The sequence below is a fragment of the Neolamprologus brichardi genome, chromosome 20 (genome assembly GCF_056152115.1).
Source record: "Neolamprologus brichardi isolate AB-2024 chromosome 20, ASM5615211v1, whole genome shotgun sequence".
Lineage (NCBI taxonomy): Eukaryota > Metazoa > Chordata > Actinopteri > Cichliformes > Cichlidae > Neolamprologus > Neolamprologus brichardi.
Window position 1 is genome coordinate 19481264 of NC_142123.1, and position 15670 is coordinate 19496933.

Here is a 15670-nt window from a genome sequence, read left to right on the forward strand (position 1 = left end):
TTCTGCAGGGTTGAAGCACTGAATGAAACATGTGCAAACATCCACTATTAAAGCTGACCTATTCTGTTTGTTATTGTCTTCACAGTTCATTTCAAAACAATCCTCATTTTTCTTGTTTTCCAGCCAGTGCCTGAAACAAGCCCTTTTATCTCCCTTCCCTCTTTATTTAGGTTTTTTGCTGATTTGTTGCCCCAAAGAAGTAGCCAGCTCAGAGGCAGAGCTCTATGCTCGAGACAATCATATGATGGCTGTTTCTCACCAGGATCCTTCTTGGTGCCTGAGTCTCCTGCCCATTTGGAGTTGTTCTGTGTGGAGTTTGAACATTGGTCCCATGGTCCTATGTTGGCTTTCTCCCACAGGAAATACATCAACGACATTCATGTTAGGTAACTGGTGTTAAATTGGTGATGATGTTTTTTCAGCTTTTACAATCAGAGTTATATGTGATGTTGTACCAAACACATTTTGCTTTTTCCAAAATAAGCTGTATAAAGTGTCTGTAGGCTCCTCTTGTTCATGTCTTTCTTTTGTCTGTTTATTTATTCAAACACACACACACACACAGGCCATTCACTCACGCACTCACACATGCCCACCCACTAATAACGCACAAAGACACACAAAAGACACCCCCCATTAAGGCGAGCAGACACCCCCGAAACCATTAGCTAACCAGGGTGCAGCCAGACCAGCCCCCGAACCACCAGTGGATCACTGCCCTAAAAAGAGTGTGTGAAACAGTAGTTCACCATAAGAGATGAGGTTCCTCTTGCTAAGCACCTTAGCTAACATGTGTGATGTAGAGAAGATGAAGTGTGAAAAACCTGTACGTTAGCAAAGACAGCCCTGACAGTGATGGAGCGAGGAGGGCAGCTCCTACCATCTCGGGCTAAAGTTGACCTCATGCGGGCTGATCCATCACTCTCAGAAAAGCATGTGTAAGAAATTATTTGGCTCAATGAATTCACTAAGTTTAATCAGCTGTTTTACAAAGACTACACCTTCATTTCTCATTGATATGTTTAATCCTCCAGTAGATATTGAAAGTTACACACTGTTCAACCATGACCAACTGTTTTTGTTTTTAGAGATATGTGATCATCATAGGACTACAAACATACTTATAGAATATGATTCTGGACATTAAACAGATAACGAAATAAGCTCAACCTTAAACTTTTGCATCAGTAATAATAATCAATTTAACACCAATTGTAATCATTTTGTGCAGATTACATATTTTGCTTTTGATACTTTTCCACAGTTTTCCAATAACACAGTTTAATGTGTAGTGATGTGTTTTCATAGTGTTTTGGAAAAGACGCAGTGAAACTTAATGGCTCCACTTCCCACTGTAGAAAAGTGAAGTCAGAATTTCCTGCCTATGCTGCCTGCCATCTTGCATTTTTGAAGCCAGAGTCTGCGCAGTAGTGATTGGGGTTGAGTTGTTGTGTTAACCTGTGTTGATGATTTTACTGCCGATGATGGTTCACTAAATAAAGTTAAATACAATCACATTGCTATATTTTGAAGGGCACACATCTTAACTGTTCATCATAACATTCATGCCTTGGCTAGATTAGCAGTGACCACACACAAGGTTGAAGTTAGCTAGTAGGCATTTCTACCCAGCTTTGTTGCACTCAATGAGTTTCAATATTTAGTCAAGTAAGGGACGCTATCAGGGCCAAGCTGTGTCAGGATTCCTGGGTCAAGTGGTTTTTAGAAACTTCCTCCTTATCACAGACGTGCTGTGCCAGATATTCAGCTGATCTAATGAGGGAGACGACATAGTAGAAACATTCGAAGTTCATTGCAAGGCTCAACAAGTACTCACGATTTTTACCAATACCTCTATCAGACTTCCCCTGTCAGCGCACGGCAGAATATGGACAAACCCAGCACTTTATGAAGAGTGTAATCAGTTAAAGTACAAACGCTCTGGACTTTTACAAAATTATGTCATATTCAGTCCCATAGAAAACAATTTGTTTAAAAAGTATATTATTCTCTCCGGTTACTCTGACTGCCACTTAATAAATTTTTAGTAAATAACACACAATCTTAGCAAAGCACAGTATAAACAAAACCCAGATGAAAGTTTTTAGCTCGACATGTAAGTGAAAGTGACACGCCAGTATTACAGGTTTTTCTGAATGCTTAAACCCAAACTATGATTCTTATAGCACAATTTCTAAAACTATTAATACTTATGGCAAAACCACTCACTGAGTTTTCAAAACTAAAAGCACAAACACTGCTTTGCACTCAGTTTGCTATTTTGTAACACACACTTTGCAAAACTGTAATAATAATAATAATAAGAAACTTTATTTATAAAGCACACTTAAAAACCAAGGGTATGCCAAGGTGCTTAACAAGTAACATAGAGAATAAAAGGAAGATAACAGAAATAGGACCAAAGCAAGTACTAGGTATGCAAGCAGATCGTCTGGACTTCTGGACGCTTTTCTTTGCAAGCTCCTTTGACTGCGATGACCTGGATGACTGAGAACCTTCACAGACATATGCAAGCAGATAACTGTCACTGATACATAGGAAAGCAACAGATACAGAACAAACAAGGAATTAAATGAGCATAAAAGTGCATGATATAAAATCATAAAAGAAATATTAACTAGAGGGAAAGGCAAGATTGAATAAGTGGGTTTTTAGTCGTGATTTAAACAGTGCAGCAGAATCAGATGCGAGGATATCAAGAGGAAGGGTATTCCACAGTACCAAGGCAGCCAGAGCAAACGCATGGTCATCCCGAGACTTCAGCCGAGATCTAGGTTGGGTCAGAAGTAGTTGAGTGGCAGATCTAAGTGTTCTAGCAGGAGTATGTGGCTTGAGAAGTTCGCTAAGATAACTCGGCGCTAATTTATTAATAGTTTTGAATGTAAGGAGTAATATTTTAAATTGAATACGGCACTTTATGGGCAGCCAGTGCAAGCCAGCTAGAACAAGAGTAATAGGGCAAAATTTCCTGGTACCAGTCAAGAGGCGGGCTGCAGCATTTTGGACTGTTTGCAGTCTAAGAAGAAGAGAAGAGGGAAGACCGTAGTACAAGGAATTACAATAATCCAACCTGGAGGTCTCAAAAGCGTGAATAAGCTTCTCCAGGTCCTCATGTGGAACATAATGCCTAGGCTTAGAGATAAGGCGCAGTTGGTGGAAGCTAGATCTCACTACAGCAGACACTTGCTTATCGAGTTTGAACGAGCTATCCAACAGTACACCCAAGTTACTGACATAGTCACAGGAAGAGCTAGCAAAGGGACCCAGGGCAGCACAAAGTTGGGCATGAGGGATTTTACTGTTGAACACCACAATCTCAGTCTTCTTATCGTTTAAAACGAGAGAATTACTCAGGAACCATTCTTTGACTCCCGCATACATTCTTGAAAGTAGTGCAGGGACACAGCAAGATCATCAGCAAGTTCAAAATAGATCTGTATGTCATCGGCGTAACAGTGGAAGGTGATATTGTATTTTTCAAAGATTGCGCCTAGAGGGAGCAAATACAATGAGAAAAGAATAGGGCCTAAAACTGATCCTTGAGGCACACCGCAACAGACGGTGGAAGAGGAGAAGGTGCCTAAGTTAACCGAAAAGGACCTGTCAGCGAGGTATGATTTAAACCAGTCGAGGGCAGTGCCTCTAATACCCACAGTGTGCTCAAGTATTAATAATAAGATGTTATGGTCCACCATATCAAAAGCCAAAGAGAGGTCCAATAAAACTAGGACCATAGAGCGTCCAGTATTAGTAATTACAAGAGAACTCTAACATTAAGAACTCTAACCAACACCGTTTCAGTACTATGCAATGGCTTAAAAGCAGATTGAAATTTCTCAGCAATATTGTTCGTGTCCAAGTACGCCTGGAGCTGGGAGAGAACTAGTCTGTCCAGGATCTTGGACAAGAACGAAAGCTTAGAGATCGGTCTGTAGTTTGAAAGGTCATAACAGTCAGAGTTTCTTTTTTTAAGAATCGGGTGGACTACAGCATGTTTAAAAGCCAAAGGAACACAGCCTAAGAGCAAGGAAAAGTTCATAAGAAATAGGATACTAGGTCCAACTACATCAAAACAGTCCTTAGCTATGCGAGACGGAAGAATGTCAAGCACAGTATTGGTGTTATTCATTTGATCAACTAGCCACTTAAGAGACAAAAGTGACACAGGCTCAAACTGGTGGAAAGTTGAAATGCACTCAGGAATGGGAAGAGGACATAAAACAGGGGGAAGGGAGGACTTAAGAGATGTGATCTTATCTAAAAAGTGAATTTGAAATCGCTCACAAAGAGCCTGAGAATAAATTAAAGGCATCTCTGGGGAAGGGTTAACCACTGAGTTAAAAATTTTAAATAAGGTGCGGGGGTTATGGCCATTGGCCAGGATGATTTTGGATAAGAAATACACTTTGGCCATTTTAGCAGCACTTTGGAATTTTAAGCGGCTAGTCCGTAGCATGTCGAGAGAAACCTGAAGTTTATCTTTTTTCCAACTTCTCTCAGCGCGCCGACACACACGACGTAGAGCGCGCGTAGTGTCATTAAGCCAACACCGAGACTTAATGGGGGCAACAGTATCAAGGATAGAAGAAAATAACGATAACAAGGTATTAGCACAGTCATCAACCGAGCGGAAAGAACAACAGTCAGGAGTGACAGATGCAGAATCCAAGAAAGACATAGAGAAGTTTGACACCGCTTCAGCATTAATTACACGTAGCGGGCAAAGGGGAGCTGCAGGATGTAGTTCATTAGTGCATAAGCCAGTATCAAATATAACTGGGAAATTATCCGAGACCCCAGTGCCACTTATAAAATTGATACAAATGTCCAGACCATGTGAAGTCCAAAGTATGTCCTTTAACATGCGTTGGGTCATTAACCCACTGAGCCAGGTTAAAAGAGTCAGTTAAAGCAAGGAAGTCTTTAGCAAATGGGTCATCCTTACAGCAAGTGTGTATGTTAAAATCACCAACAATGAGCACACAACCATACTTAAAAAGAACGGAGCCTAAGAGATTAGCAAAGTCCGTGATAAAATATTTGCTATATTTAGGCGGTCGGTGAATCACCACGCAGAGTGTGGTCGTGGATGCAGTCATCTCCAATAACTGGACTTCAAAACTAGAGTAGGTAGGTGAGGGTAGCTGCCGAACTGCATATGAATTTTTAAAAACAGAGGCTATGCCACCACCCCTACCAGTAAGCCTTGGTGAGCTAAAAGCGACACAGTCCAATGGAAGAAGTTCGGTAAAAGGGATAAACTCCCCAGGACAAATCCAGGTTTCAGTCAGGAATAAAGCATCAAGCCCATTATTGGAGAGGAAGTCATTTAAGAGAAAAGTCTTATTGACCAGCGTCCTGACATTAAGCAATGCCATCCGTATCCTAGGGGCTAAATCGCCACGTGTGGTGCGTCGTAGGACGTAGTTGCTTCGGCAAACACTGCATCGGAGCGATGTTATCCAAACCCGAGCAGGAAAGGAAAACATGCCACAGGAAGGGCAGGGTAGACTTCGTGGTCAGCCGAGCAGATCCAACAGTGGGTGAGCAACTTAGGATCAGAGCACTCTTGGGAAGGAGGGAAAAAAGATCAAATATCCAGGCTGGCATGTGGGTAGCCTGTGGCTCTGGCTTTAAAGTAGACCCTGAGGCGAACGCAACGGCCACTCCTTCTACCGCGTTTCCTGTAGCGTTTCTTGTGTAGATTAGGAATAGGGTAGGTGGAAGAAGCCGTCGGAGGGTCCAGTTGGGGCGGGGTGGCATCGCCCAGGTTCCAGCAAGGATCAGCCTGAGAGGAATGGGAGAGTCTTAGATTTAAAAGTGTTTGCCTATCGTATGTAATCAGTGCACAGCCATTAGATGAGCATACAACTAAAAGGATAAAAAGATCCATAAAAGAGCGTAGAGGGGGTAAAAAGCAGCAAAACAGATACAGCCGAGGATGGCAAGCCACGTACACCGGCGCTATCTTTCCCTCACTTTACCAAACTGTAGGTACAATCCACTGCACAGCACTCTTTTTGCGGAACTGTAAACACAACTCACTGCTTTACACTCAATTTCCAAATGATCAACACACTCCTAGCAAAACTATACACATTTATGGCTATTATTTACACTATTTTACCAACTGTCTGGCACACTGTGAAAACTGTTTTAGATAATTAGTTCACTTTGCAATCAGCCTAAGCACTATAAATAAGCTACAGGTGAGCTGTCCGTGTGGAGTACAATGGAGGGAGCAGGAAGAGTGAGAATTAGAGGAGGCCGAGGAAGAGGACGTGGAGGTGAGGAAGTAGGAAGAAGCGGACAACACGGACAAGGAGGTGAAGTTAGAGGAAGAGGACAAGGAGGAGCAAGAGGAGGATGAGGAGGGGGAGGAGGAAGGGTAAGAAGAGTAAGACATAGAATTACTGATGACATCAGAGCTACAATAGTGGATCATGTAATCAACCATGGAATGACCCTGAGGGAAGCTGGCCAACGGGTTCAGCCTAACTTGAGCCGCTACACCATAGGTGTCAAACTCTGGCCCGCGGGCCAAATTTGGCCCGCAGCCTAATTACATTTGGCCCGCGAGGCCATACCAAACTACTATTAGAGCTGGCCCGCCGGTCTTATACAGCGCATGTACTGCTAATACTACAAATCCTAGAATGCTCTGTTGGCGTTTTGGCGCGTCAGTCAGGACAGGACCCATTAACGCCTTCTCCTCTGTTGACCGTAGTCATAGCAACCGTGCGAATACTGCCGCGCTACCTCTCCCAAAATGGCGAAAAGAAAGAACGAAAACAGGAGCTTTCTGGACAGGTGGGAGACAGAATATCTGTTTACCTATGTAAAAGATAGACCTGTTTGTCTTGTATGTGGAGCTCATGTGGCTATATCCAAGGAGTACAACATTAGACGACACTATGAAACAAAACACCAAGAGAAGTACAAGGACCTGGACATGACTCAAAGGCGCCGGAAAGCAGAAGAGATGAAAAGAAGTTTTGTTTCACAACAGACTATGTTTAAAAAAGCCATATTACAAAGTGAGGCTGCTGTAAAGGCTAGTTTTGTTGTGGCAGCAGAGATCGCAAAATCAGCCCGGCCCTTCAGTGAGGGAGAGTTTGTGAAAAGTTGTATGATGAAAGTTTGCGACGTTGTGTGCCCAGAGAAGAAGCAAGCATTTTCAAATGTTAGCCTGAGCAGAAACACAGTAGCTGATCGCACATGTGAACTTGCCAACAATCTAAATAACCAGCTGATGGAGAAGGGAAACAGTTTCGTTGCATTCTCCCTCGCTGTGGATGAGAGCAGCGACGCCTCTGATACTGCCCAGCTTTCAGTCTTCATCCGTGGTGTGGACTCAACTCTCTGTGTTACGGAAGAACTTTTAGGATTAAAATCAATGCATGGCACAACCACAGGGAAGGAAATATTTGAAGAGGTTTCCAAATGTCTAACTGAAATGAAGTTGCCATGGGAAAAACTTGTGGGGTTAACGACAGATGGTGCACCAGCGATGTGCGGTCAAAGGAGCGGACTGGTGGGCAGGGTATGGGAGAAGATGCGAGCGGAGAACTGTGCAGGTGAGCTGACTGTTTATCACTGCATCATACATCAAGAATCACTTTGTGGCAAAGCCCTAAAGATGGAACATGTTATGACCCCAGTAACACGAGTGGTTAACTTTATAAGAGCCAAAGGTCTGAATCACCGCCAATTCAAATCTTTTCTTGAGGAGTGTGGTTCGGAATACGGAGACGTGCCGTATCACACGGAGGTGAGGTGGTTAAGCCGAGGAAAAGTACTGAACAGATGTTTCGAGCTACGCGAGGAAATATTTCAGTTTCTGGAAAGCAAAGGGCAAGACACAGCTGAGCTCAGGGAGCAAGAGTTTCTGTGTGAGCTGGCCTTTATGTGTGATGTCACGAGCCATCTCGATGCGCTGAACCTGCAGCTTCAGGGACGGGGGCGTATCATCACAGATATGTACGCTGCAGTGAGGGCTTTTAAAACGAAATTGTGCCTGTGGCAGAATCAGATGCTACAAGGAAACCTGGGCCATTTTCCCTGCTGCCAAACAATGAACATGCAAATCTCTACTGCTGTGTTCCCATGTGCACAGTTTGCTGAAAAACTCTGTGTACTCAGTACTGAGTTTACCCGGCGGTTTGCCGACTTTGATGCCCAGAAATGTCGATTTGAACTGCTCAGTAATCCTTTTGCAGTTGATGTGGCAAAAGCACCAACAAACCTCCAAATGGAGCTGATTGAACTCCAGTGTAGTGACACGCTGAAATCAAAGTATGATGCTGTGGGCGCTTCACAATTTCCACATTTCATCCCTGACACAATGCCTGGGCTCCGCACCCACGCTGCTCAGATGCTCTCCATGTTCGGCAGCACTTACCTATGTGAGCAACTATTCTCCTCAATGAAGATGGTTAAAACATCTCACAGGAGACGTCTGACCGATGAACACCTTCACTCGATCCTGAGGATTTCCTCAGCTCAGAGCCTGAGCCCAGATATTGAGGAACTAGCATCCAAGAAGAGATGCCAGGTATCTGGCTTGGATGCATCAGAGTAGATCAGTGTGTAGCAAACTGAGCTATAATTAACATTTTCTTTGTGCAATTTGTCTTGCTACTCCCAGACATGGGCTTGAATGGTTTCACGTTTAATGATATTTTTATTAGTTAAGTGGTTTATTATTGTTATTTTATTTTTACATTTATTATTAGCCTGGGGAAAAAGTTTACTGCTAAAATTTAATTCAGAAGGCTGCAAATACAATTTTTATTTAAGAAATGCATTCCAGTGATATGTTATTTAATTGGAATTTCAATTTTGCATGTGTGCAATATTAAGTTATATATTTTTATATAAGTTATATATCGTTCAGTATTAAGTGTTGCTTATTCCATATTCAGTTTTTCAGCAAAACTTATTTGAGTCTGTAAGAAAAGGTTCCTTGTTATATCTGGAGGAAGATTTTTTTCAATAAATATATTTCATATTAATGTTAGCCCGCGACCTTGTTCCAGTTTTGAATTTTGGCCCACTGTATATTTGAGTTTGACACCCCTGCGCTACACTGTAGCAAGCATCATAAGGACATTTCAATATCAGAGTCGGTTAGTACAGTCACTTTGCACTAAGATTTGTAGCACTGCCATATGCTACTGAAAAACACAACAATACCATAGATGTAAAAATACTGAAATTGTTACCAGATGCTGGGGGCAGAGGAAGAATGCTAACTGCAGACCAAGAAACCCATTTAGTCAATATGGCAAATAATTCCATAAGGCTATGCGAAATTCAGCAGCGCATAATTGAGGATGACACCACCTTCCAAAACACAAAATGTGAGCATTTCTGTATTAGGTCGTGTACTTGCCCGCAACAGAATCCGAATGAAACAAATCTACAGAGTACCTTTGAAAAGAAACAGTGAATGTGTACAACAGCTGCGATATGACTATGTGCAGGTAAGCTATAGTAGCAGTGGTACTGAATCTGGAAGTGCATACTGTAGTGCTGTGCATGTGCCTGCTGTGCTGAATTTCTTTTGTCTTGTCTAGAGAGTGATGGAGCTAGAGGCAGATGCCATGGGTCATGAGCAGTTTGTTGTGGATGAGGCTGGTTTTCACCTCACTAAGACAAGGAGACGTGGCAGGAACATCATTGGACACCGTGCCTTAATCAATGTCCCAGGACAACGTGGTGGTAATGTAACCCAGATCATTGTTTGAGTATGGGATTTCTGATTATTTGTAGTCACTGAACGCACCACTGTGCCATGCGCATAGCCACTCTCTAGTCCAGCTGCAGAGTTTTTTCTTCCGTTCGTCTGATGAGGTGCATGCTGCTCTCGTGTCCTCTGTGAGCTGGAAATTCGGGTACAGTAGACATTTGAGTTGCTGTAAATAGTTTTAAAAACCTTTATATGTGAAGCTAATGTTTTAATATGTTGTTAGAAAAAAGAGTCTTGTAGCGGTTACGAACGTGAAGCTGAGCTGAATCCGACAGCCATTCGCCATTACATGAACCCCTCTGGTGAGTTAGCTTGCAACTCATGTTCGCATGAAATGTTTTGTGCCTTATTATGCTGCAGCAAGGTATCAAATCTACCACTGTCATGTTTGTTAAGAAAGAGGCTAAATATTGTATAACGTGTGTTATTAGCTGACTGTTAGCAAGCTAGCCGTTAAGTGAGCCTGGCTAATGTCCTAAAATTGCAGCCGACACGAGGTCAGTTACAGAGTTATTATTTTATGCCTAAGAGAACAGCATTAATAAGCATTGTTAACAGCATTTATGTTCTGTTATATTTTTATTTTGACAAACCTGTATTATTATAATGGTAAGACTGTTAAATAAGCCGTTAGTGACATGGACACTGAGTCAGTGGTACTGAGACTTATGAACATTATAGTTAATTCTTCTGCACACTTGTGTGTAGGCTGGTTTGTTTGCCCTTTTGGTGCCCTGGATCCTACTGGATGAACTGCCTTGTGGAAGTCCTCATCTGATGACTCTGCTGAACCGTCCTGGCTAGTAGATGGTCGTTGCTGCGGGTGGATTCTTCTGCTTGCTGGATGCTATTATTGGATGTTACACCATTCCAACAGAGCGGTAGGAACAATTCAAAGGGCCCCAACGATGCACGTTACTTTTCCCTGAGCTCAGGTGATTTTCTTTTGGCCAAAGGACCTTGAAGGATACGTATGTGAGTTTATTTATTTTATTTTTCTTGTGACACTGAGTGGAAAGACACTACAAAAAAGGGTTTATTATTTAAGATTGTGTCTAATAAATGTGTTTGTGTTAAGTGAGTGTGGTGTCCATTGTGTGCTGGAAGCCTTACTGTTCCTGTGGTGGAGCAGCTACTACCAATCTCCTTTACGAAACTAGCCTCTGATGGGATACAGATATTTGGGACACATTTGATTTCTTATAACCTATTTCTAGAGAAACTGTGATTCTGGGCTTAGACATCCGGGTGAAATTGATGACACCGACACCTAGTGAACTGCCCAAGGTCAACAGTCCTGATTTCCACGCATTAAAGGTTTGGCGTAAGTACAGATTGCGTTACAAGTGGCGAGCCAGCCAGGAGATTGGTGAATAGTAGCACTTTGACTTTCCAGCTCACAACACCTACCCTTTCATTTTTCCTTGACCCTATTGAGTTGGACATGGATCTTTGCAAACGTTTTGATGTAGATGGCCAGTGCTCACTTTTTGTGACTGGCATTGAAGGGATTTACACAGATGATGACATTGCTAGTGTTTTTTCAGTAAATGGTAAAGTTTCTCGGGTAGTTCGAATTCCAGATGAACCCAACCAGCCAGAGGGTAGAGTCCTGATAGAATATTTGTCCGATCAAGCCATTTCCAGGATCAACCCCCAGATCTTAGGCGACTTGCCGAGCCCCAAGGATCCTGCTATCGGTTGGTCTGTCAAAACCATTTGAGATGTTGCTCAGGAAGAGGTAGGCAAGGAGTTAGCTCGTAGATACTTAGAAGAACTGAGGGCTGTTGGAGATAGTGGTAAAGCAGGTTTCTTGAGTGTTATTCAGAGTGAGGTCAAAGAAGCTCGACATAACTCAGATTCCTGACACACAGCCACACACAGCTCAGGATGGTGACACATCCCTCCATGACACTGTAGCTAGTGATCATGATGAACCTAATCACTACACACAGACCCACAATGCACCTGTTAGTGCTGTGGTGAACCCTGTTAATATCGACCACAGTCTCCTTAACCCACCTCAGATTCAAAAAGTTGTTGTTGAGCACGTTATCAGAAATGACTCAACAGCCCCGTGGTCTACACAAACCAGACTGCGCACCTTTTCTGGTCGTGCTCCTAGGCCCAATGGTGAGGTAGACTATGAAACATGGCGCACACAAGTGGACCTTCTTGTCAGTGATTGCTCCCTTAGTGATGTGCAAAAGGTTAGGAAAATACTTGAAAGTTTGCTAAGTCCAGCAGCCGATGTTGTTAAGTTGCTTGGTGTGAGCTCACCACCCAGGGCTTATATTAGGCAGCTCGATTCCGCTTTCAGTGTTGTAGAGGACGGAGAAGAGTTATTTGCAACCTTTCTCAGCTCCAATCAGAATAGCGGAGAAAAGCCCTCAGCATATTTGAACAGACTCCATAGCCTCCTCACTCGAGCTATTTCTAGAGGGGGAGTCTCTGTTGAAACTTTAAGCGAACACCTACTCAGACAGTTTATTAGAGGCTGCTGGGACCAGAGTCTCATTATAGCTCTCCAACTAGAGAACAAAAAGAACAGTCCACCAACATTCCCAGATCTACTCCTTATGTTGAGGACCGAGGAAGGTCGTAGATCTGCAAAGCTAGACAGGATGAAAAAACATCTGGGTGCAACAAAAGCAGCTGTACATGCCCACTCCATTTTTGATGTACCCTCCTATGATGATGAGCCCGTTCCGACCCAGACTGCTAGACAGAGCGAAGCATCTAAGCTTGAAAGGAGAGTGGATGAGCTTTCAAAGCAGGTAGAGAAACTGAGTCAAAGGTCCAAGAATCCTCCTTTTGACAGTGAGCTTAGTACAGCGTTAAAACAGAGACAAGAAGAAACTGTTAAACTTGAAAGAAAAATAGATGAGTTGTCTAAGCAACTCAGAGAGCTCACTCAGAACCAAAAATGTCCTAAAGAGAATAATGGTGATGGCAAAGACTTCCATACGGCAAGAAATAGCAGTGCCAGGAGACCAGTTAAGGTTCCCTCTATGCCAAAAGCATGGTTTTGCTTTAGATGTGGTGAAGATAACCACATTGCCGCTCGATGCCCAAATGAACCCAACCAGGCACTAGTCCATCAGAAGAATGCTGAGTTAAAGGAAAAGCAAGGAAGGTACCAAGCCCAACAGGTTACTGAGCCTTTTGCTTTAAACTTGTAGCGGCTCCTGCTGTGGGACGTCCAGGAGCTGAGACCAGCATTAGTCCCGCCTCAAGTGACCAAAGAATTGATGTTCAGGGCAAAATAAAGACCCAGACAATGGTTCAAGATTTCGGTTCCCAATCCCACTTGCCACCCGGTCTGATAGGTCCTCGTTGTTCAGCTTCTGTTTTGGTTGAGGGTGTGCAATGCAACTCTATCATGGATAGTGGTTCACAAGTCACTACAATCTCCGAATCATTTCACAAGGATAAACTGGCAGATCTCCCCATTCAGCCCATTCAAGCATTGCTTGAGATTGAGGGTGCAGGTGGACAGCACGTTCCCTACCTTGGTTATGTTGAGACCCACGTCACCTTTCCTCAAAACATTACAGGCAAAGAGGAAGAGTTGGTTGTTTTGGCTCTTGTTGTGCCTGAGTGCCATTTTAACAGCAGAATACCAGTTTTGATTGGTACCAATGCACTGTTAAGACTCCATGATAAGTTATCTGAACGTGACGGTCCAGATTTCCTTCACAGACTGTGTTCCAGAGATGTAGTAGCACTGGTTCTCCAGCACTTGGCTAAACAAATGGATGATTGCCACATATGCCCAGTGAGGTTGCACGGGAAAGTACCAGTCACCATTCCTGCCAACCACAAGTGCTGTTTAATGGGCGATGTTAGGCTGAGAAAGAATACTCCTAACGTAAGTTTTGTCCTTGAACCAAATGAACACAACAAGTTACCTGGTGGTTTATTTCTTGAAACTGCTTTGATAGACATCCCTTACAAAGCTTCACGGCCCTTAGTGGTGCCAAGTGGTTCTCGGTTATGGACCTCAAATCAGGCTATTATCAGGTTGAGATGGCCGAGGAAGATAAAGCTAAAACTGCTTTTGTCTGTCCTCTGGGGGTTTACGAGTTTAACCGCATGCCTCAGGGCATTACAAATGCCCCAAGTACGTTTCAATGACTGATGGAGAAGTGTGTTGGGGATTTGAACTTGAGTGAGGTATTTGTGTTTTTGGATGATCTGATTGTGTTTTCAGACACCCTGGAGGAACATGAGGTGAGACTCATGAGGGTGCTGAACCGGTTGAGGGACTTTGGGTTGAAGCTGTCCCCAGAAAAATGTCATTTCTTTAGGCCCTCGGTGAAGTACCTTGGCCATGTGGTTGATGCCCAAGGAGTTCACACAGATCCTGATAAGATCTCAGCTTTGAAAACATGGCCTCGTCCTACAAACAAGAGAGAGCTAAAATGTTTCCTAGGCTTTGCCGGTTATTACCGGAGATTCATTGATTGATACTCAAAGATCGCAAAACCTTTAAATAGTCGGTTACTACTCACCCAAAAAGAGGGGTAAAGTGTATCTTGGAGAACGTCTCAGACAACCATCAAACATTAACTTACCTTTTGGAGAGGAGTGGACACCTGAATCCGAAAATGCGTTTAAGACTTTGATTGAGAGACTGACATCGGCACCTGTCCTTGCTTTTGCCAATCCACAGCTACCATATGTCCTGCACACTGGTGCCAGTCGTGAAGGCTTGGGTGCAGCGCTCTACCAAGAACAGGACGGGAAGCTGAGAGCTGTGGCTTATGCAAGCAGGGGACTTTCCAAAAGTGAGAGAAACTATCCCACTCACAAGCTTGAATTTCTAGCTTTGAAGTGGGCAGTTTGTGAGAAGTTTAACAGCTACCTTTATGGCGCTAACTTCACCATTGTGACGGATAACAATCCTCTCACGTATGTATTGACATCTGCGAAGTTAGATGCTGTTGGTCATCGCTGGTTAGCTGCGCTGTCTTCTTATCAGTTCACCGTTAAGTACAGGGCCGGTCATGCCAATCGTGATGCAGATGGGCTGTCCCGACGACCACAAGCTCCTCCTTTTGAAGATGAGAATTTCATCAAAGAAAGGGAGAGAGTTGATGACATGAAAAACCATCTTCTAGAGGTGAGCAACGAGATGAGTCACGAGGTGCTATCTGCCTTATGTCAGCGCCATCTTGTGGTGTCAAAGATCGAGGACTGTTCAAATCTAGAACAACCTTTGGCTGTAGAGTCTCTTGCTGTTGATCCCTCAACAGTTGCGGATGTATTTGGAGAAGACGCATTACCATCTATGACAAGATCTGACTGGTATAAAGCTCAGAGGGATGACCCGGTTGTCTCACGTGTCATTACCTTCGTTGAAAGAGCTCAAAAGCCCAGTTTCAGAGAAACAAACCTTGAAGCTCCTGATGTTAGGCTTCTTCTCAAGGAGTGGAGAAGGCTCAAAATGAGAGATGGAGTATTGTACAGGAAATGGACAAATAGAGACAACATTGTATGGCAGTTAGTCCTACCTGAACAGTTCAGAGGGAAAGCGTTGCGTGGAGTGCATGATGAAATTGGTCATCTTGGTTTTGAACGAGCACTGCATCTTGCCCGTTCCAGATTCTATTGGCCAATGATGACAAAGTCTGTAGAGGAGAAGTGCAGACAGTGTCCACGCTGTGTCAGGAGGAAAGCAGTGCCTCAGAAGGCAGCGCCTCTTGAAAATATTATAGCAACTTACCCGCTTGAACTCGTTTGTATGGACTATTTGTCAGTTGAGCCAGACAACAGAGACACCCGGAACATATTAGTTATCACTGACCATTTTACAAAGTTTGCTGTGGCAGTGCCAACTAAAGATCAGAAGTCGAGGACCATTGCAAAAGCTCTATGGGAGAACTTCATAGTTCA

General features: G+C 43.4%; 1 pseudogene; it reads left to right on the forward strand.

The window, feature by feature from the left end:
- The first annotated feature begins 6790 nt into the window (after window positions 1-6790).
- Window positions 6791-8602, forward strand: LOC148096970 (general transcription factor II-I repeat domain-containing protein 2 pseudogene; annotated as a pseudogene).
- Window positions 8603-15670: the final 7068 nt, after the last annotated feature.